This window comes from Protopterus annectens, chromosome 5.part0, assembly GCF_019279795.1.
Source record: "Protopterus annectens isolate FY-2018-M chromosome 5.part0, PAN1.0, whole genome shotgun sequence".
In the NCBI taxonomy this organism is placed as follows: Eukaryota; Metazoa; Chordata; order Ceratodontiformes; family Protopteridae; genus Protopterus; species Protopterus annectens.
Genome location: NC_056735.1, coordinates 1,480,143,409 through 1,480,167,484, shown reverse-complemented (window position 1 = coordinate 1,480,167,484; position 24,076 = coordinate 1,480,143,409). Strand labels below are relative to the sequence as shown.

Genomic DNA, 24,076 nt, shown 5'->3' with positions numbered 1-24,076 from the left:
AAGGCCATCTCAAAACAGACTATTTCTAAATGGATAGGCCATTGCATTTGTTTGCTATTTTCAACATGGCAAATCAGTGCCTAAGGGCATTCTTACCAGATCAGCAGCCACTTCAGCAGCCGTCCTCAGAGGAGTACCAACCAAATATATCTTAGAGGCTGCAGCTTGGAGTTCAGTGCACACTTTCACAAAGCACTACCACTTACCTCTTTACTCTAAATCCAGAGCAGGCTTTGCCACCAGTTCTGCAGGGCCTCAGCCTCTCCTAATCCTATTTAGCCCAGCCACCCATCTTCAGCTTTGAGATTCAACCCAAGAGTAATGACTGCAACAGTGAAACACTATGCACATAGTACAGTTGTGTACCTACCATAAATGTAGATGTTATGTTGCAGTCCAGGTTACCCACCCACCATCCCTCTCTTTTCTTTGCTGGGACTTATCTGTACTTCTCTATCCTATACAACCTACATGGTGTATTTGCTTGTAGATGAGGGAAATGTTTTTGTGCATGCATATGTAGTGGCATATTTTTCAGCCTACCAATTTGGGGGCACCTGACATCTGCGGCAAGAAAAACTGAAGAAAATGGCGTCTGCTGCATCTTTTATACCCCTGGCGCACTGATGTCCGGGATGAGGCGACAGCCAGCGACGCTGGACCTAGACTTTGGAATTCTGGCTGACTGAGGGTAGCCTTGCCAGCAGGGTAACCCAAGAGTAATGACTGCAACAGTGAATACACTCTAACATCTACATTTATGGTAGGTACACAACTGTACTTTTTGTACCCACACTAGACAGAGGTCAATTACCACAGTTTGCCATTGTGTAAGCTTTAAGATGTCTTTTGCTACTTTGTATATAACATGATTTTGAAAACTAGCGATATTTGACGCTTAGAGGCATCATTAAGATGTAACTGCAGAAACACCCATAGTGTGATCCCTGACGTACTTTATTTTCTATAGGCTAATATCCCTGCTTAAAAAAAAAAAAAAAAAAGCCAAAGACTTCAAGTCTCCATCTAAACAGTCAGATATCCTCAGGAGTGGTTTTGATTTTTGTCTGGCTGTTTAAAAACTTGTCCTTCAAGCCCCCCTTCCAATCTTCCACTTCTGCTATTTCTTCAATTTAGAAGAGAACCTCTTCTGTAGAAAGTTGAGTCTGATGATTATTCCTTGGCATACTCCTAGATATTTTCCCCTGTTAAATTTTGAATCTGAAGGAGTGATAGTTCCCTGTGACCTTCCATTTTGTGGACTGTGTTTAATGATGCAGCATATTCTGTGGTAAGGTTAGCAGGTGTCAGATGTCCAAAAGTTACTTTTGTATATGAGAGTCCCTTTGGTCCTTTCCAGAGATCCTCCCTTGAACCTTTCTTGTGGCATTTGATGTAAAAAGGTTGCCTGCATATTCCCAATCATCCAGATAACAAGAAATGAGTTTCTATGCCATACCATTTCATTCTCAATTTTCTGCTTTTCGTTTTTTGTCCATAACCCCCCTTTTGACCCACACTTTCCTTTATCTGGCTTAGTGAAGTCACGGCAGCTTGCCTCAAAAGTGGACCTGCTCGCAACAATGTTTTTATTCAGCTCTTCAAAAGCCTAAAATGACCAATGTTCATCGTGTTTCACTGTTGCAGTCATAACTGTAGGGTGCTCCTGCCGGCAGGCTGCCCGAGGTCGGCCAGAATCCCAAAGTCTGGGTCCGGCGTCGGCTGTACAATCCAGTACCCTGACGTCAGTACGCTCTGGTACATAACCCTCAGCCGACGCCATCTTCTCCAGTCTTTCTTGCCGTGCGGTGGAAAGCAGCTCGCAAGTCGTTGGTTGGCGATTTTCGAACAGCATTTTTGGTTGTTGTCGGTCCGAAGTTCTTACTTCTCTTCTCAAAGCAAGTACCCCGTTGGGGAATCTTTTTCTACCTTGCTTAGGCCCTGACCACGACGTTTCTTGTTGTCGGTTCTGTGCCAGGTTTAATTCTCGTACTATCAAACGCAGGTACGACTGGGCTCTGAATTACTTTGGCAGACGCTTCAATTATAGAATGTCGGATTCTACCGGAATTCAAAAGAAGCGCAAAGACAAGGACAGGCCTCCGAGGTCCAAACAGGATTCGTTGCAGCTGGAGCCAGCGTCCGGTTCGGCTGTCAGGCGCTTTTGCAGACCCTGTCGTCCGCCACTTCTGAACCGATGGCCGATACGGACTCCCATGGGGAGCCATCAAGGCCTTCTATTTTATCTGCTGCAGGACCTTCGGACGTCGCTCCCTCGGATGGGTCCGGAACCGCTGTGCAGGTACCGGCTTCTGAGGGGGTATTCAGGCCTACTCACATCACTATTTCAAAGACAAAGACTCCTGTTAAGTCCAAAGCTCCTGCTCAAGCTACTTCTGAATCTACTCCCAGGACACAGAAGCAATTGTTAAGGATGGCTGAAGATTTGCTTTCTATGATTAGGGGTTCTCACCCCCCTCCTGAGAAAAGGCCTCGACAGGATGTTCCTGTGGATTCCTCTGACCAGGCTTCTATATCTTCTGTTTCTTCCTCTGATCAGGAATATTCTTTTCCTCCTTATGAGGATTCGGATGCTGAGGACTCCTTGCCCTCTGCTTCTCCGCCTGAAGATTTTTCTTTTGGGGAAACCCTGCATGAGATGAGGGAACATTTTCATTGGGAAGGTCAGGATTATTCTGCTTCCAAGAAGAGGCTTAGAGAATTCCTTCTTCCTCAACATAGGCCTTTGGCTATCCCTCCTGTTCTTGACATTGTAGATGATGCTTTTTCAGAGGCTAATTGGAATCCTGATTCCATGCCTCCTGCTCCCTCTAAGCCTGATAGGGTTCCTGAGTCTCATTTGTTTTTGTTTAAGAATCCTTCTGCAGATCCTGAAACTATTTCTCAGGGTTCTAAGGCTGCTAAAGTTGCTACTTCTAAGAATCCTATTCCCTCTGAGAAGGATTCTCGTGCCTTAGACAGGTGGGGAAAAAAGTATATACTTCTGCTTCCCTTTCTGTTAGGGCTTTAAATTGCCAGTTTCATATGTTTAAGCATCAGCAATTTCTTTTGTCTGTTTTAAAGCAAAAGCTTGCCTCTCTTCCTGCATGTGCAGAAGATAAGGAACTACAGGATGTGTTGCATGCAACTGAACAAGCATAGCTTGCATTGTGGTTTTGATGCTTTGGATGCTTCTTGCAGGGCCGCAGCCTCTGGTACTGTTATCAGGAGACATGCTTGGCTTCGTGAACAAAGTTTACCTGAACCGGTTAAGGCTAAATTATTAGATGCCCCTGTTCAATGATGATCTTTTTGGATCTAAGGCTGAGGAAGTTATTAAAAAGATGGAAGAAAAGGCAAAATCTATGCAAACTGTGAAAGATTTCTTGCAAGTTCAGCCTCCTAGATTTTCCAGGAATTGGCCCTCCAAAAATTGGTCCTTTCCCACGTCTGACAGGCCTCAAAGGGGAAGATATAGACGCTCCAGAGGTGGTGGCCAGGCTCAGGCCTCCTACAGATCGAGACAATGGACGGCTTCTTCACCTAGAAGGGGAGAAGACAGATCCCAATCTCAAAGAAAGCAAACTCAATGACTCTCTTGGTTGGGCTACAGGACCTCTTTACCTGGATGCCCCTCTCGGAGGAAAACTTTCTCTTTTTTACAGAAATTGGACTCATATTACCCAGGACAAATGGGTATTGGATGTGATTTTAAAAGGCTACAAATTCCACTTTCATACCTTGCCAAGGGCTTCGGTTGGCCAGATCTGCCAAAACATCAATGGTCAGAGGCCTTAAATCAAGTGGATGCTCTTCTGGCCATGAGAGCCATAGAGCCTGTTCCACTCTCAGAGATGGGAAAAGGTTTTTATTCAAGACTGTTTCTGGTTCCAAGAAAACAAAGCTCATGGAGACCTATTCTGGACCTTTCTGTCTTAAACACCTTTTTGGAAATTCCAAAATTCAAGATGCTTACTCTGCAGCAGCTGATTCCAATGCTCTCTCAGGACGCCTGGATGGTGACATTGGACCTAAAGGAAGCTTATTTACACATTCCCATCAGGCAGGAACGCAGGAAATTCCTCAGGTTCAAGGCAGGTTCGAGACACTTTCAATTCTGTGTACTGCCCTTTGGTTTATCTACTGCGCCGAGAGTCTTTACCAAATGCCTGGCACCAGTAGTGGCTTATTGCAGACTCCAGGGGATTCAAATTTACCCCTATTTGGACGACTGCCTTATTCAGGCAGACAGCAAGGATCTTTTACTTCATCTGGATTTTGTTCAACGTCTCCTCCTTCTACTGGGATTTTCAGTGAACACAAAAAAGTCACATTTGATCCCTTCTCAACAAATGGTATTTCTGGGAGCCCTCTTAAATACAACCTTACAAAGGGCCTTCCTCACTACAGCAAAGCAAATACAGCTGGCTTCAATTTTCAAGACTTTGGCAACTCTACCTCAGCTCACTGCAAGGAAATTCCTGCAGGCACTGGGCTACATGGCTTCCTGCATTCTGTTGATCCCAAATGCAAGGCTTCATATGAGAAAGCTTCAATGGTATCTGAAAAGTGTATGGTTGCAGCATTTCCACGATCTGGGCACTCTGATTCCTCTGATCCCCTGCCTCCAGAAGGAGTTCCTTTGGTGGTCCAGGGTGTGTGCTTTAAACGAAGGAAAGCCTTTCCGTCTTCCTCAACCTTCTCAAATCATAACCACGGACGCCTCGGATTATGCTTGGGGAGCACATTTTCTAGGCAATTGCCAGCAGGGAACCTGGACAAAGGATATTCTTCACTGGCACATCAATCTGAAGGAAATGTTGGCAGTTCAAAATGCTCTTCTAGCCTTCAAGAACCTTTTGCATCCAGGACCTCTTTTGATACGCACAGACAACACCACAGTCATGTGGTACATAAACAAGCAGGGGGGGGTTCTCATTCATTCCCTTTGCAGACTAGCTATGGCTTTATGGGACACAGCTCTAAATCTGAATCTACATCTCCAGGCCCAATTCATACCAGGAGAACAGAATCTCTTAGCAGACAGCCTGAGCAGGAACATTTTAGATCCTCACGAATGGATGCTGGACACCAACTTATTCAACAGGATTACTGCAGTTTGGGGATGCCCCCAGATAGATCTGTTTGCATCCCACCTCAATCATCAGCTGCCTCTCTTTTGCACCAGGTCATTCCACAAAACAGCTTGGAAAGTGAATACCCTGTCCTTCAGCTGGAGAAACCTTTCGGGATATGCCTTCCCTCCTCTTCCTCTACTTCCTCGGGTATTACTAAATATAAAACAGGACAAGCCCAAGTTCCTCATCTTGATTGCTCCAAATTGGCCTCGACAGTTTTGGTATCCAACTTTAAAGCACCTGTTCTTGGAGCCTCCTTGGATTCTTCCTCTGAACCCTTCTCTTCTGTCCCAGCATCAGGGTCAGTTGCTACATTCCAATCTCAAGACCCTTTGCCTGACAGCTTGGCTCTTCAAAGGAATTTGATTTCCTCTAGTCTTCCCAAACAAGTTTTGGATGTTCTTTTGGAAGCTAGACGGCCTAGCACTAGGAAATCCTATGCCTCTAAATGGAAGAGATTTTGCATTTGGATGCGGGACCGAGGCTTGGACCCTCTGGTACCTGATCTCTCTTCTATTTTGCTTTACCTCTCTGATCTTTTGTCTAATGGACTTTCCTTTTCTTCCATTAAGATTCATGCTTCTGCTATTTCTGCTCATTTCAATACTGATCCCCCTGTTTTTTCTCATCCTTTGGTGAGACCATTCTTGAGAGGGGCTAAGAATTTAAGGCCTCCCAGGACCCCTCCTGTTCCTGCTTGGGATCTTAATTATGTTTTAGAAAAACTTACTTTGCCTCCTTTTGAGCCTGCTGCATCTTCAGATATTAAGTTTTTGTCTTGGAAGACAGTTCTTTTGTTAGCTTTGACTTCTGCCAGAAGGGTCTCAGAGTTGCAAGCTCTCATGGCTGTGGAACCATACCTTATTTTCCACCAGGACAGAGTATCCTTGAGGACCAATCCTACTTTCATGCCTAAGGTGATTTCGAAAGTGGCTTTGAATCAAACAATTCACCTTCCTACGTTCTTTCCTAATCCTCAGAATAAAGGGGAAAGGATTTTGCACTCCTTGGACGTGCACAGACAGTTACGATTTTATTTGGACAAGACTAAAGAGTTCAGAAAATCTAATTGTTTGTTTCTTTTGCCTCCAGTTCTCTTGGAAAGGCTATTTCCAAACAAACTATTTCCAAATGGATTTCTTATGGAATAAGGTTTTGTTACACATCATGGGAAACATTTTCCAGGTACTGTGAAGTCATTCTACTAGAGCAGCTGCTACTTCTACAGCTTTTCTCAGGGGAGTTCCTACCAAGGATATCTTGGAAGCTGCCACTTGGAGTTCTGTGCATACTTTTTCCAAGCACTACAATCTCCCTTTGTATTCTAAGACCAGGGCAGGCTTTGCCTCTGCTGTTTTGTAGGGTCTTCTTGCTGCCCCTTCTGTCTAAACCTCCCCCCCCCTTTTTCACTGCTTTGGGATTCCACCCTACAGTTATGACTGCAACAGTGAAACACAATGAACATAGTACAGTTGTGTACACCTACCATAAATGTAGATGTTCGAGTGTCTTCACTGTTGCAGTCGGTGTTTCCCTCCCTCCTATCCCCTCTTTTTTCTCTTTTGTGGTGGTTGTGTTTCCTAGTGGGATTCATTTATGATCTGTTGGACTTCTGACATCTAGGGCAAAAAAGGCTGGAGAAGATGGTGTCGGCTGAGGGTTATGTACCAGAGCGTACTGACGTCAGGGTACTGGATTGTACAGCCGACGCCGGACCCAGACTTTGGGATTCTGGCCGACCTCGGGCTGCCTGCCGGCACGAGCACCCTACAGATGTCCTTCATGGATGCATCTGCAGTCATAACAAGTGGGGTTGTCCTGTCGTCAGGCAGCCCTGCAGTCGGCCGGATTCCAAAGTCCGGGTCCGGCTTCGGCTGATGTCGCACTTCACCCGACGTCATCTCTGTTGGTCTTCGGGTATATAAGCATCAGCCGACGCCATTTTCCTCAGTGTCTTTCTTGCCGCGTGGCGCCCGAAGCAGAAGCTGTTAGCAAGTGCGGTCGGTCGGATCCAGAGATTACTTCCGAATACTACAAGACTTCTAAAGCTAAGTACCCGTTGGGGACTCTTTCTTGCCTCAGCCGATGTCAGAAAAAGTTAACAATTGTTTAACCTGTGGGAAACAAATACCTCATAAAGATTTCCACTCTTACTGTCTGCCTTGTTTAGGCCCAGCCCACGACGTAGCAGCCTGTTCGGCCTGTGCCTCTTTCAACCGACGAGCGCTTAGGCGTCGGTCGGAGTTTGCAGAACAGTTTTCGGTTCTGATTTTGTACATTATGCCGTCGGATCCTCCGACTACCCAATCTACTAAAAAGCGCAAAGATAAAGACCGACACTCGCGGTCCGCGGTTTCGGCGAAACCACGGTAAAGCAAACGCGAGTGTCTCGGTTTCGGCGAAACCGAGAAAACTGATCAAAGTACAGCTGAACCTATTCTTACAACTGAGGCCCCTGCTACAACTCTTGAATCGACCTCAGAACTTTTACCCACTACGGTGGTTGACTTATCAGACACCATCCCTTGGATGTCTCTACCCCAGCACGTGGTGCTGCTAGGCCTCCAGCAGCCATGTCCATTAAGGCCTTCGCCAGGGCTAAAGCAGCCAAAACTACTAAAACAGTGCCTGTTAAACCCCCCACATGCAGGCCCTCTTCTAGCTCTCAAATGCTTTCTTTGGCAGAAGATTTAATTTCTTTAATTAGGGGATCTCAATCTCACCCAGACAGGGCCTCTCAGCCCCAGAGAAGAGACCTAGGGCAGAGCCCCTGAGCCAGTGTCTTCTGATGATTCTGCTGATGAATCAGACATAACTGACCAGCCAGAGGCTCCTTCTCCAATTTTGAAGATTCTGATGCTGAAGAATCCATTCCAGCTGCTTCCCACCAGAAGAATTCTCCTTTGAAACCTTGCATGCCATGAGAACAGTTCCAATGGCAGCAACAGGATTTTTCAGACTCCAGAAAAGACTTAGGACCTTTCTGCACCTCCCACAGCACAGGCCCTTAGCTATACCTCCTTTTCTCTCTGTGGTGGATGATGCTTTCAATGATGTTTGCTCGCTCCAGATTCTTTACCCCAGCCCCTGCCAAACCAGACAGATTTTACAGGGTGCCAGATACTCATCACCACCTTTACAAGGCCCCACTTGCAGACCCAGAAACTATATCCCAGGGTCCCAAGGCAGTAGCCGACCATAGCTAAAACCCTATTCCTTCTGAAAGGGAAGCAAGGTCATTAGACAGATGGGGTAAAAGGTCTACACTTCAGCTACTCTCTCAGCTAGAGCTTTAAACTGTCAGTTTCACATGATACAATACCAAGAGTTTATGCTCGATCAGTTAACTAAAAACTAACCACAGATGAATCTCTTGATAAGAAATATGTATTAGAGATGGTAAATAACATACAACAGGTTAGCAACCATTCCTTAAAATGTGGCTATGATGCACTGGAGGCTTCATTTAGATCAGCCATGACAGGCACAGTGATAAGAAGGCATGCATGGCTAAAGGAACAAGTTTTACGGATCATGTTAAAGCTAAGTTGCTAGATGCTCCTATGGACAAGACAAGTTTGTTTGGTACACCTGCCCAGCAGGTTATGAAGAAAATGGAAGAGAAGGCAAAATCTGTTCAAACTGTTAAAGATTTCTTGCAGGTTCAACCCCCAAGGTTTAGCAGGAACTGGCCTGCCAAAAATTGGTCCTTTCCTGACTCCACAAAATTTCAAAGGGGCAGGAATAGGCGTCCCAGAGGCAGAAACCAATCCAGAGGAGGTGCCTACAGAGGGCGACAGTGGCAAGGTAACAACAGAGGCACAGACACAGCCACTACCACTACATCAGCACAACCACAGTGACTTAATCATAAATCCGCCTACCAGGGAACAAATAGCAGCTCCTCTAGGCGGAAAGTTAACCTTATTTTCAAAGAACTGGCACTACATAACAAAGACAAGTGGATTTTACAAACCATAGATCAAGGTTACCGGTTTCACTTCCACACTTTACCAGTCAAAGAGGAATGCCAAATCTACCTCCAAATCAAAAACAGAGGCTCTCGCCAGATAATGGAGTTAGCAAACATGAGAGCTGTGGAAAGAGTGCCAACAGCAGAACAAGGAAAGGGGTTCTATTCCAGACTATTCCTAGTTCCAAGAAAGGAAAAAAGTTGGAGACCAATTCTCGACCTGTCCACCTTAAATACATACATCATTGTCCCAAAATTCAAAATGCTGACCCTACAGCAACTTCCCATGCTGGGCAAGGAGTCTTGGCTGGTAACTCTAGATCTCAAGGAGGCATACCTGCACGTCCCCATTCGACCAATCTGCAGAAGATACCTCAGATTTCTTGCAGGATCAGAGCACTATCAATTCTCAGCATTGCCCTTTGGCTTATCTACTGCCCAGAGTATTCACAAAATGCCTGGCATCAGTAATCGCCCATTGCAGACTACAGGAATTCAAATTTACCCATACCTGGACGACTGCCTGCTACAAGGGGACAACAAAAGCAAGCTGACAACGGATTTACAAAGGGTCATTTACTTGCTACAAGGACTGGGATACACAGTCAATTTACAAAAGTCAAGGCTGATACCATCCCAAACAAGGACATTCTTGGGCTGAATTGGACACAGTACAGCAAATGGCATTCCTGACTACAGAAAAACAAAAGAACTTCCTCTTTACTTCTTGGCACTAACAAAACTGAACAAGTTAACAGCAAGAAAAGTTCTGCAGGCCTTGGGCTTCATGGCATCATGCATAATCTTGGTCCCATTTGCCAGACTACATATGAGGAAACTACAGTGGTACCTAAAGAATTTATGGTCCCAACACAGACACAGTCTAGAAACAGAAATCCCACTAATTCCATGCTTAAAACAGGAGTTCCTATGGTGGGCTCAGGCATGCCAGTCAAACCCAGGCCTACCCTTTCGCAGATGTCAACCAAGCCAGACCATCACAACAGGCGCTTCAGACCTAGGATGGGGGCCCACATGCTGGACAAATGGTGCAAGGATTGTGGACACAGGATCAACTTCACCTGCACATCAATCTAAAAGAAATGCTGGCAGTAAAACTGGCAATCCAAAAGTTCAAACCATTTCTCAAAGAGGGCCAGTTAATGATAAGGACAGACAACACCACAGTCATGTGGTACATCAACAAACAGGGAGGCACTCATTCATACCCCTATGCAGAATGACCTTGGAGCTGTGGACCCTGGCACTCAGCTACAACATTCAGTTACAGGCAATATTTGTACGGGGAAAGACAATACTCTAGCAGACATATTAAGCAGAACCACCGGATGCCCACGAATGGAAGCTGCACCCGGACATCTTCAAGACCATCTCAAAGAAATGGGGAATGCCACAGATAGACCTATTCGCATCACCTCTCAATCACCAGCTCAAAAAATTGTGCACAAGGACATTCCACCCATTAGCATGGAAAGTGGACTCACTCCATCAACTGGAAAGGCCTAACAGCATATGCATTCCCACCTCTTCCTTTGATACACAAGGTACTACTAAAAATCAAGGAAGAACGTCCAAAGATAATCCTGAAAGCTCCAAACTGGCCAAGACAACACTGGTACCCACTACTGAAGAGCATGTCTCGAACAATATGTGGCCAATACCCTGATGCCTTTGATGTTAACTCAGAACAACTACAGCATCATACATCCAAACCTAAAACGCTGCAACTGACTGCATGGAACATCACATAGCAGCAGCTAATCCAGAACTTTCACAAAGAGTTAAAGACATTATTCTTGAAGCGCAGACCTTCAACAAGAAGGAACTATGCTGGAAAATGGAAAAGGTTTGTCATTTGGAGGAAAGAGGAAAAGGTGTCAAACATAGATATGCCTAACATTCTGGAGTATCTGGCGAACTTCTTCATTCAGGCCTGTCCTACTCCTCCATCAAGGTACATGCATCAGCTATTTCAGCAGAATACAGCTTTGATCCACCTGTTTATTCGCACCCTTTGCTCAGGCAGTTCCTCAGAGGAATCAAGAATGTAAAACCTCCAAGGAAACCACCATTACCAGCTTGGGATTTAAACTTTGTGCTAGAAAAGTTGACACTATCACCCTTTGAACCAGCAGCAACAGCAGACCTACAACACCTGTCATGGAAAACTGCTTTCCTGCTAGCAATTACTTCAGCAAGGAGGGTTTCAGAACTTCAGGCCTTAATGGCAGTGCAACCCTTCCTAATCTTCCACCAAGATAGAGTGTCCATGAGGACTAATCCTACATTTATGCCCAAGGTGGTATCCAGAGTGTCTTTAAACCAGGCAATCCACCTACCTACCTTCTTTCCCAACCCACAAAACAGAGGGAAAGAATACTGCATACCTTGGATGTACATAGACAGCTACGCTACTACTTGGACAGAACAAAAATAGCAGAAAGACTGACCAACTTTTGTAGCCTATGCAACAGGAAGGGAAGGAAAAGCTATTTCCAAACAGACAATCTCCAAATGGATAGGAAATTGCATACGATACTGTTACTCCTTCCATGGAAAACCAATTCCACAAAACATAAGACCTCATTCTACAAGGGCAACAGCCACTACCACAGCCTTCTTCACGGTGGCAACCAAAGACATTATTGAGGCGGCTACTTGGACCTCCGTGCATACATTTGCCAAGCATTATAATTTGCCTCTATATTCCAGATCCCGAGCAGGGTTTGCCACTGCTGTACTGCAAGGGATCCTAAACACACCATAATCTACTTTTATCCTCCTCCCTAGTTGGCTATGGTATTCTACCCACTTGTTATGACTGCAGATGCATCCATGAAGGACATAGTACAGTTTTGTACCTACCATAAATGTAGATGTCCGAACTGGATAGCATCTGCAGTCACCTCCTTCCCTCTGTGGTACTCCTAGGGTGTTTACCCTCCTAATAGCTAGCTGTTGGGGAGTCTTTTATGGTGTATTTGTTTGTATATATGTACATATATGCTTATGGTTGTGTTTACCTCTATCTATTTGGAAACATTGGCATCTATCCAAATTTTAGCCTGCAAGAGGGCTACTGGCATCTGGGGCAAGAAACACTGAGGAAAATGGCGTCGGCTGATGCTTATACCAAGACCAACAGAGATGACGTTGGGTGAAGTGCGACATCAGCGAAGCGGACCCGGACTTTGGAATCCGGCCGACTGCAGGGCTGCCTGACGACAGGACAACCCACTTGTTATGACTGCAGATGCTATCCAGTTCGGACATCTACATTTATGGTAGGTACAAAACTGTACTTTATGCCTGCAACAGTGAAGACACTCTAACATCTACATTTATGGTAGGTGTACACAACTGTACTTTTTAAATGGTAGGATTTTTGGTTCCACTTGGGCACTCCCCATATCCTGAGATGATGTGCTTCAGGAATTACAGGAGGCTAGAAAACCTTCTCCTAGTAAGTCTTTTCCAAATGGAAAAGGTTTTCCATTTACTGCTAAGGTAGGAAACGAGAAACTTATCAAATGGGCATTCCTGCTGTTCAGTTCACGTCTTATTTTTTTTTCTTCCAAATTGCATTTGTTGGCCATCACTGCTCGTTTCTTTAGATGCACTTTCTGTAAATTGAGGTCAGTTTTTGAAAGGTATCCTGCACATTGAACAACCAAAAATGTTTTCCTCCACCTTGGAACCTAAATTGTCTTGGGAGAAATTTGCACTTTTCTAAGGCTCTTCCTGCTTCTCTTAAATTCTGTATGTGGAAGACTTGCTTGTAGCTCTGACTAGAGCCAATAGGGTTTCAGAACTGCAAGTACTATGGCTTCTCTCTACCTTTCCTCATTTTACATAATTACATGGTACCCCTTAAGATTAATCTTTTGTCTGTAGCAGTTAATGAGCTTTCTTTGAATCTTCTCTGAATAAAGGCAAGACTAGCACTCCAAGATGACCATGGACAGCTTGGGTATTACCTTGATAAAACCAAAGATGACAAAATCTGACCCAACTGTTTTGAGGATAAAAAGTTGGACATCCATTGTCCATACACTCTAGGCATCTTCTGCCACCTTTATTGCTCATTTCATGGTGATCTGTTTCCAAGTTTTAAAACAAAAAAATAGTGCCCGGATGTCCGTAAATACACCATAAGCGCCACACAATACTTACAGGTACCAGGATATTTATTTAAGCACTTTCATCCCCTGTATTACTCTGGGACTTCAGAACTATTTTTCCTCTTAAGGTCACATCCTTTGTATATGTAACTAATTCAATAATTACATAATCAAAGAAGTATTTATACATTTAAGTGCATTGTGAAATAAAAACTTCCTATAGAAATCATTGCACAGAATTTGTTAAAATGAAAACCTTTTTGTAAAAAACGCAAACACTGTGTAGAATTGTATGCATTCAAATGAACGATATCGCACAAATAAGTTAGAGGAACTGAGTATTTAAACTTAAATAGCTGTCGGTTAAAAATGTAGGGCTTTCCTGTTTAAAACTGGAAGCAAAGAAACACCATCCTTAATCCTGGTTCAACTAAATCCTATAAAACTCTCAAGTCAACCCGGAGAGTGTTGTTGAATTATTTTATTGGATTATAAAGCTTAATGCTTTCGTTGAACCAGGACTAAATTATTCTTTGCTTCCAGTTTTAAAGAGGAAAGCCCTAGATTTTCAACTGGCGTATAACTATTTGAGTAAGTTTTTTTTTATACTAGTCACACAAACTAGTTGGATGAACTATTCATTGTTTGAAGGCATATAGTTTGCAGTGTTTTACATTGTTTTTTACAAAAAGGTTTTCATTATAACAAATTGTGCAGTGATTTCTATAGGAAGTTTATTTCATGATACACTTTTTTAAATGTATAAGTACTTAATTGTTTGATTATGTAATTGTTGAATTATGTAGATAAAGGATGTGACCTTAAGGGGAAAATGACTTCTGAAGAAGTCCCAGAGAGTAATACAGGGGATGAAAGCACTTAACAAATAAAGATCCTGGTTACCTCCAAGTATTGCGTGGAGCTTATGGTGTTTTTACTGCTATCTGGGCACTATTTTCGTTTTAAGGTTGCTTGTTAGTGTTCTTAAATGTTTTTTTTACTACTGTTTCTAACTTTTAAAGACCACTAGAGCTGTCACCTCATCTTAAGATTTTTTTAAAGGTATTGATTCAAGTTCCATTTGGCAAATAGTAACTTGGTTTTCCATCTGCACTTTTAGCAAATGTAAGATTTGTTTTCTACTGTTGGAGCTATATTTGCTAGATCCATCACTCAGTAATGTGCAGCACCGATCAGTCTGACTTCTACTGTTGTGGGGAGTTCTTAATACAAAATGTACTCAGTGAAACAGCCAGCTTCATAGCTTCTTGCCAAAATGGCCTGAATTTTCTCTGGTGACCAGTGTTGCTCTGTGAAACCCCTTTTCTCTGGTGTCCAGTGTTCCTTTGTAAAACCCCTTTTCTCAACACAGATCCTTAACTCTGGAGGGAATGGAATATTTACAGATGCAACTAGTCTTCCAGGCATTAATGAAAGTATTAGTATCAAACCATTCCTTATTCTTGACTAATTTAGTTGTGGTTTTAATATATAGCATTGTTGTGTATATAAATACTTTTCACCTTTAACATATATTTCATATATATTATATTTTATCAAGATAAGATATTTTATTAAGATGTTCATAGAAGTGTATATATTAATTAATAAATTATTTTTGTATACTCTAGCTAATATATATCATTCAATCTTTAGAACATGTTTTTAAAAACATTGCATTCATTTGTATGTGGATTTTTTAGAGCACATTCAAATATATTTTATATATTTAATATGTGGATACATCATATACTAATTTTATATATTTTTATATAGTATAAGATTAATGTTTAATGATTTATAGGTTTTATTAGTTATTGAATCAAATGTATTAGATAAATAGCATATATACAAGTCATGTATTGGCTTGTGCACGAGAAGAATTGATTGTCTCTTTAAGGCAGTATTAGGATACTTTTTAAATTTTGGCGCCGAATTGGATTTATAATGAGCTGGTGATGGAATATCTTGGTTCTGAGGAAGTCTGTACATAAAACATATGAAAGTGCTTAACCTGTGGAAGTAAAACTGTGGATTTGTGTTATTAAAAGTGTTTCTGTCCTGTTCGAGCTGCACCGTTAATTATTTACTCTGCACAAGGAATTGGATCTTTACCTGTAGTTTGTCATTCTGGCCATCATAAAATGTTGTAGCTTCTGGGGAATTGGGTTTGAGGCTGTGTGACTTGAGTTCAAGACGTGATGAGGAAAAATTTTTTGGCTTCATGACTTCGGAGTCTGCTTTCTCATTGTCATGCTGCTGTTTATTTGGGTGCTCTTAAAGCATCAGCAAGGTGGAAATATTTGCCTTTTGTATAGACTGTATTGAAATTGTGCTTTTCAATTTTAACATGTGTTGCAGGCATGCTAGAGCTTATATGTATTTGCTTTTTCAGAATTGTCACAAGTTTGGTGATCAGTCTCTATTTGAACAGGTTTTCCATAAGCCTTTGAACATGTGAGCACTGCTGCCCAAAGATCTTTCAGTTTGAAATAGTTTGCGTTTAAGATCTGGATGCATAGGCTACTGGTTTGCTTTCTTGAAGATATGCTGCACCAAGACCATACTTTGAAGCATCACGCGAACCAATTACAGGTTTATGAAATTCATATCTCAATGTGGGTGGACTTGCGATTTTCTTTTTCAGAATATCAAATGCTCCTTTGTGTTCCAGTCAGGGCCAGTTTACATTTTTACTTGTCAACTCACGGAAGGGTGCTGAAAGCTCATTCAGGTCTGGGATAAACTTTCCTAAATAGACCATACAAAGAAAGAAAACTGACATTTTCTGGGACTGGCATCTTCAAATGCTTGCTTAGATGACTCTTGTAAGCCTGAAGTGGTAAACTTATGACCCACTAAGTAACTTTCAGTTTGAAATTACAATCTGATGTTAATCTTCTCTCCATTCATCACTGATAGGGTTCAGTTCTGAGCCTTCGGAACAGTCTGCCTATTACCAAGCTTGTGCCAGCCAAAAAAAACTCTTTAGCCAAGTCAGAATGCCCTTCTCCCCGTTACCCAGATCTAGTCTGCCGCATGCTGTAAAGCAGTGTTTCAGCCAAGCTCTCAACTAAGTGAAGTCTTTTTTGATATTTCTGTAAAAATTTTTGGATATCTTCACATTTTACTAATCGATTAGCATCTTTAGTATCTTTTCCATCTAACCTTGTTCATTCCTCTCTACCTGTTGCTGTTGGTAAACTTTCAAGTACCATTGTTGGCACGGCCATTCTTCCCTTACCCTTGTGGCATTTCTTCAATACCATAGTATCGTTTCTCCTGTTTAACCTGTTAGTTTTAATCTTTATTCAGGTGTTTCCCTTTTCTCTACATTTAGTGTATTGTTATATTTCAGTTTTTGTGAAATGAGTTGACCTTCATTATAGTTGGATTATATAGTTGACCTGTAGTGTTTTTCTACCAAGATGGTTGGATAAGAAGGGTACTTCGGGTTTTAAGCATTGCACTTCTTGTAAGGGGCAAGTTACCCAACAGTGATTCTCATGATGACTGTGTATACTGTTAGGGAGTTGCCCACCTTTTGGTGCAGCCTCCATGTGACATTTGTCAGCTTCAGCCAGTGCACTCAATGGGCGCAAAAATGAATTCATTCTGAAAGGGTTACTAAAGTTTCCCTTCTCATAGGTCATTTGTGCGATGGAGGTCTCAATCCCTCCTAAGGACAAAGAGATCCAATTCTGTTCGGGTGATCAGAGCAAGCCTGGAAAATCTAAGGTCCTAAGTTATCTGAGCATAAATCTGCCTCTTCGGCTCTGACCATCTCAAAATCTTCAACACAGACGCCTGTTTTGGCATGAGTCCTGCCTCCGGCACCAATCATAGACCCTACTACACCTATTTCGACCAGCACCTGTAGCCACTTCAACTCGGGGCACACCTTCAACTACACCATTGGTTTCCATTTTGGAACTGACTGTTTCGACCACTTCGGCACCGAGTGTTGTACCGATCACCCTGGATTTGACCACTTTACTCCCGGTTTCAAAACTAGAGACTTTGGTGCTGGCAGACCTTGCACCACAGACCCAATAACTCCCCCTATGTAGATCTGTTTCTAGGCTAAGCTTCTAGCCCATTCCTCAAACGTGCTGACTCTTCGTCTGGAGTAACCACTAGATCACCAGGATCCTTTCAGAACATGACATGGTGCATCTTGTAGACCTGCTGTTAGCCAGGTGGATTCCCTCACTTTCTAAGACCCATCCACCTGCAGGACTTGGGTTGCCTTATCCACGGACTCCATCTTGCACTCTTCCTTCGACCATCTCTGTTCCGAAGCCTTCTATTCCAACATCTTTCTTGGAACCCATTACCTCTGCGCCTGTGGTGCATCTTACGCCGGCTAAGAGTTTGCCCCTTTGGTTTTCGGTTCCTGCTGAACCGGTCTTTCCTCAATCTGGGGATTGGGGGGAATGGGTTCGTCGCCTGGGGTATGGAGCCACCTTTCTCCTAGGTTCCATCCTCTGCACAGATAGCCGTATCCACACTGGTACTGCTTGAGGGCTCCATCCATGAGGGCATGTTCGGAGTGGGCTGTGATCCCGCTCCCGAGGTTCTTTCTTGGTTCTGGGCTCCCATTCCTCTTCGGGCGGGCCTGCCTTCTGCACGATGGAGAGGCTCTTGCTTCTAGCAGCACTCCTTTAATGTCGGAACCCCAGTTTTCACCCCCTGAGCTGCAGCTGTCACAGACCCCCCCGGGACACCAGGCAGAGAAGCCAGAGGACACCCCTGTTCAGGGTACGCACTCTTCCGAGTCCTCAGACCCCCATTGAGGAGTCCCTTCAAAAGACGTGCAAGAGGAAGCACATGAGCTCCCCCGAGAAGTCCTTAACGGAAGACACTGATTACGATGATGGGGTCCCCACTGTCACCTCCTGATGTCTCCGGAGACATCCTGTAGATGTTAAAGCAGAGAGGTGACCGGAAGCTCTCCAACCCTTTGAGGATGTTCCTGTGGGCTTTTCAAGCCCGGCTTTCTACCTCTTGGGTGATCCCACCTGCTGATGAGCTCTCATCTTGTAGTGCTCCTGGAAGACCCCTGATTCCATTGAGGCGATCCCTCTGAGACCAGACAAAATAATTTTGCCACCAGAGGAGAACCAGCACTGGTCCAAAGGGTTCACAGTTGATGATATGGTGGTGACATGAAAAAGGACTTGGCTGAGGAAAGTCCCACTGTCCACCTGGCCAACAGGGAGTCTGTCGGTGGACAGACTTGGGAAGCGTGTTTTTACATTGGGGACCTTTGCTATATGGTCCCTGAATTATTTGGCACATTTTACGGGGCTCCAGAGGGACTTTATGTCCAAACTCTCTGGGACGCTCGCAGGATAGTTGTCTGAGGTCAGGGACAAAGTGGCCTTGCAGCTCGCAACCCTGAAATAAATATCCAACTCTTCCATGAGGTTGCTATCACACTCAACCGAAGGGGCGGCTAGAGCAGCGGGTTTGGGCATTGAGGCATCCTGCCTGGATGCACATTTGTGACCTAGCGGATTCCGTCGTCTTCCTTTCTAAATGCTCCCATCGAAACTTAGACCCTTTTTTGCTCCAAAGTGAAGGACAAGCTAGCCAGGTGCAAGACGTAAAAACTCTTGTCTGCTGTAAGCCTAAAATTTTCCAACCCTCAACGAACCTTCTCCAGGAATCAGAGGAGTGGGAAAATGTGGCATAAGAAATCTCAGGATCCTTTGTGCCGCATGTGGTGATACTCCCAGAGGGAGAGGGGGGTAACAATTCCAGAAGACTGCCCTATAGAGGCAGAGGGGGGTCCTCATAACCAATGCTCCAGGGACTCTTCCTCTGACCTGAAGTTTTCAGCAAAGCTAAGTACCCCATTGGGGGATCCTTTTTCTTGCTCTAAACCGATGTCAGTAAAAGTTAATTGTATTACTTGTGGAAAGCAAATGCCTCAAAGATTTTCATTCGTACTGCATTCCTTGCTTAGGCCCAGAACACTACGTCCGTCGCTGTTGGTTTTGTGCCTTATTCAATCCTCAAACTATTCGTAGTCTGTTCATTTTCACATCTAACTATTTTGGTACTCTGTTCAATTATCCAGAAATGGCTTCTGTAAGCCACCCGACTACTGACATTTTGAAAAAACACAAAGATAGACCGAGACAGACCGCATAGGTCCAAAGCTGCTGACTCTTCCGTTAAGCTATTCGCCAGTGCTCAGTGAGGCGCTTTCGCAGCCCCTGATACCTGCTACTTCAGATTTGCAAACTTCTACTGAGACCCATTCGGAGTCCGGTATGCCACGAGATGCTGCTTAGATTATAGAACCTGCAGATGTCTCTACCTTATATGGGTCCGGAGCCACTGTGCAGGCACCGGCTTCGGAGGGTGTATTCAGGCCTACTGACTTGCATATTAAACAGACGCAATCTTCAAGGCCTAAAACTCGATCCATGCCTAGAAAACCGATGCCCAGACCGCAAGGTCAGGCCCCTATGCCTAAACAAATAAGAATGGCTGAAGACCTTATTACTCTGAGGGGAAGCCACCCTTCTCCCTCTGAGACCTAAAACTGATTTTCCTTCTGATTCTTCTGATCAGGATTCTGAAATTTCTGTTCCTTCTGGTGTCCAGGATTTTTCCTCATCTACCTATGAGGATTCTGATGCAGAGGACCCTCTGCTTCCACTCCAGAAGATTTCTCTTTTGGTGAAACTTTGCATACTCTTAGGGAGCATTTTCACTGGGAAAGCCAGGATTACGCTGACTCCAAAAAGAGGCTTGGGGAATTCTTACTCTTACCTCAGCACAGACCTTTAGCTATCCCTCCTGTACTGGACATTGTAGATGCCTTCTTGGAATTTAGCCTGGCCCTAGACACTACCTCCGGCTCCCAGGAAACCTGACTGGTATTAGTCCCTGACTCTCAAGTTCCTCTAAGAATCCTACTGCAGATCAAGAGACATTTCACAGGGATGCAAAAGCATTAAGGTTACTACTGCGAAAAACCCTACCCCCTCTGATAGAGATTCCAGGGCCTTGGACAGATGGGGTAAGAAGGTATACACTTCTGCTGCTTTGGCCATTAGGGCCTTAAACTGCCAGTTTAATATGCTCAAGTATCAGCAGCATATTATTGGATTACTTAAACAGAAAATTATTATTCCTGACTGTGCTGAAAATAAAGAATTACAGGATTTAATGCATTCTGCTGAACAAGTTGGTAAACATACTTTGCAGTGTTTTTGATTCATTAGAGGCATCTTGCAAGGCTGCTGTCACTGGGTCTGTACTTAGAATGCATGCTTGGCTTAAGGAGCAAAATTTGCCAGATCATTTTAAAGCTCAATTACTGGATGCTCCCTTAAACCAAGACCGCCTGTTTGGCAACAAAGCAGAAGTAGTACTTAAAGATGGAGGAAAAAGCTAAATCTATGCAAATTGTTAAAGATTTTCTGTAAGTACAGCCTCCCAGATTTAGTAGGCACTGACCTTCCCGTCTCTTCCAGGCCTTTAGTCCAAACCCAGGACCAGCAGACCACCCAGGCTTCAGTCTCCAGGTACTCACAGGCCTACGCAGTGGGGGGCTCCCACTTCCAAAGCTGGAAGTAGTAAGACACCCCCATATGATAAACTGTCAGTGACTTAACCTTCCAAGCCCTGCTCAGCTGACTGTTTAAGGGGAAAGATCGCCCTGCATGCAAAAAACTGGGAACTCCTTACACAAGACAGGTTTTAAGTAGTTTCCCAAGGATACAGATTCCACTTCCACTCCTTACCAACCCAAAACAGTTGGCCCGACTTAGCCCCAAATCAGTGGGCAGAGGCTCAAAAGCATGTTCTCTCTCCAAGTGTCAGGGCTATTCAACCTGTCCCAGAAGAGGAATGATGGCAAGGTTTTTACTCTACTTTTCCTGGTACCTATGAAAAGACAAATCTTCATCGTGCATACAACTGCAGTCATAACAGATGGATTCTCCTGCCGTCAGGCGGGTCCTTGGTCGGCCGAATTCCAAAGTCGAGGTCCGGCGTCTGTTATCGGCGCTTCTTCCCTGACATCAGTGCGACAGGGGTATAAAAGAACCAGCTGACGCCATTTTCTTCAGTCTTTCTTGCCGCGCGGTGCCCGAAGCAGAAGCAGTTTGCAAGTGCCGGTCGGCCAGCTCCTGAGATTACGAATATTTTTCAACCGAAGACTTCTAGAAAGCCAAGTACCCCGTTGGGGAAACTTTTCTTGCCTCAGACCGATGTCAGACAAAGTTAATTGCATTTCATGTGGGAAGCAAATACCGCATGAAGATTTCCATTCCCTCTGTATACCTTGCTTAGGCCTAGACCACGACGTCTCGGCCTGTCGTTTTTGTGCTACATTCAACAGACGCACTATTAAGCGTCTGGCGGAGTTCGCCCAACACTGTTTTGGCAAAAAGTTTAACTACAACATGTCGTTGGATACTCCGACTCCAATTTTGAGTAAACGGCGTAAAGATAAAGACAGACATACGAGGTCCGCAACTTCTACAGACACCACGCTAACGCCGACTACATGTGCTCCGGTTCTCAGCGAGGCACCTACGCAGCCCCTGACTACCGATGATGCTTCATTAGCGGTGTCTTCTGTTCCCGAGGTCGCAGGCTCGGCCCACATCCTGACTACAGATACCGAAGTCACTCTTGGCGGGGAAACTCAGAGTTCAGACAGGCCTGCCACCTCTCAAGGTGTCTTCAGGCCCCCTTCTTTTTCCATTAAGGCTTACAGTAAATCTAAAGCAGCTGTGCATTCTAAAAGACAAGCTCCACAGGGCCCCTCAAGGCCCCATGCCTAAAAAGCAGATGCTCAAAATGGCTGAGGATTTGATTACTCTTATCAGGGTTTCTCAACACCCCCCCCCCCCCGCGGACAAAAGGCCCAGAGTGGAGGAAGAATACCTTTCCTCGGACCAGGCCTCTATTACTTCAGAGCATTCTGAGGACCAGGAACATTCTTACTCCCCTTTCGAAGATTCTGATGTAGAGGAGTCCATTCCCTCTGTCCCCCCCCGAGGATTACTCTTTTGGTGAAACCTTACATACCTTGAGGGAACACTTCCATTGGGAAGGCCAAGAGTACTCAGACTCCAAGAAAAGGCTCAGGGATTTCCTCTTGCTCCCTCAGCACAGGCCTCTGGCTATACCTCCTGTCTTAGACATATTAGATGTGTATTCAGAGGCCAGCCTTAACCCAGATTCTTTACCTCCAGCTCCAGTCAAGCCTGACAGGTATTACCGGGTGCCTGATTCACACCAATTCCTATACAAAAGCCATGCGGCTGACCCAGAAACTATTTCACAGGGTCCCAAGGGAATTGAGGCCTCCACTGCCAAAAATCTATTACCTTCAGAGAGAGATTCCAGAGCTTTAGAAAGGTGGGGGGAAAAGGTATACACCTCGGCCACTTTAACCATGAGGGCATTAAACTGTTAGTTCCATATGTTAAGTATCAACAGTTTTTATCTCCGTTGAAAAGCAAAATGTCACAACCTGAACAACCAGACTTGGAGTTGCAGGACTTGATGCATAGTGCAGAGCAAGTGGGTAAACATACCTTGCAGTGTGGTTTTGATGCTTTGGTGGCCTCTTGTAGAGCTGCTGTTACAGGATCAGTCATACGTAGACATGCTTGGCTCAAACAGCAAACCTTACCAGACCATGTCAAAGCTAAATTACTAGATGCACCTCTTCAGAAAGATGTATTGTTTGGTGTTAAAGCTGAGGAGGTATTAAAGAAAATGGAGGAAAAGGCAAAATCAATGCAAACAGTGAAAGATTTCCTACAGGTACAACCGCCACGTTTCAGTAGAAATTGGCCTTCAAAAAATTGGTCCTTTCCAGCCACAGACAGACCTCAGAGGTAGATACAGGCACCCGAGAGGTAGAGGGCAATCTCAAGGATCATTTAGAGGCAGACAATGGCAAACCCCTACACCAAGAGGGGGTGAGGATAGTTCACAGCCATTCAGAAAGCAGACCCAATGACTTTCCCCTTTGCATGCCAAGCAAGGCTCAAATGGCAGCACCTTTAGGTGGAAAACTGGCATTATTTTCGACAAATTGACATGTCACAAAAGACAAATGGATCCTGGACATTATAGACAGAGGCTACAGATTCCACTTTCACACCCTTCCAAAAATGAGAGGCATGCCAAACCTGCCACACAATCAAAGGGCAGAGGCACAAAAACAAATTTCAGATCTCATGGACATGAAAGCTATTCAAGAGATACCTGCACAAGAACAGGGTCAAGGTTTTTATTCCAGACTATTCCTGGTACCAAGGAAGGGCAAAGATTGGAGACCTATTTTGGACCTATCCATCCTAAACACATATTTACTCGTACCAAAGTTCAAGATGCTCACATTACAGCAGCTTCTTCCCAAGCTGGGCAAGGAGTCTTGGCTGGTGACATTGGACCTCAAGGAGGCATACCTGCATGTCCCAATCAGACAAGATTGCAGAAGATACCTCAGATTTCTTGCAGGTTCATCCCATTATCAATTTTCTGCATTGCCTTTTGGCTTATCTACTGCGCCCAGAGTGTTCACTAAATGCCTGGCATCAGTAATTGCCTTCTGCAGACTTCAAGGGATACAAATATACCCATATCTGGACGACTGCCTGATCCAAGCGGACAGCAAACACACTCTTCTGAAACACCTGGCGTTTGTAATAATGTTGTTGAAATCTCTGGGATACAGTCAACAAAAAAGAAGTCCAGACTAATACCCTCTCCAACAATAATTTTCCTGGGTGCCAGCTTGAATACAAACACCCAGATGGCCTACCTCACGCCAGAGAAAA

At 44.3% G+C, this 24,076-nt stretch overlaps 1 protein-coding gene across 1 annotated transcript in view; it reads left to right on the top strand.

Moving 5' to 3' along the window:
• Window positions 1-24,076, top strand: part of IPO5 (importin 5) — a 1,405,185-nt gene that overhangs the window by 617,091 nt on the left and 764,018 nt on the right. The gene's annotated exons all lie outside the window — the stretch shown is intronic.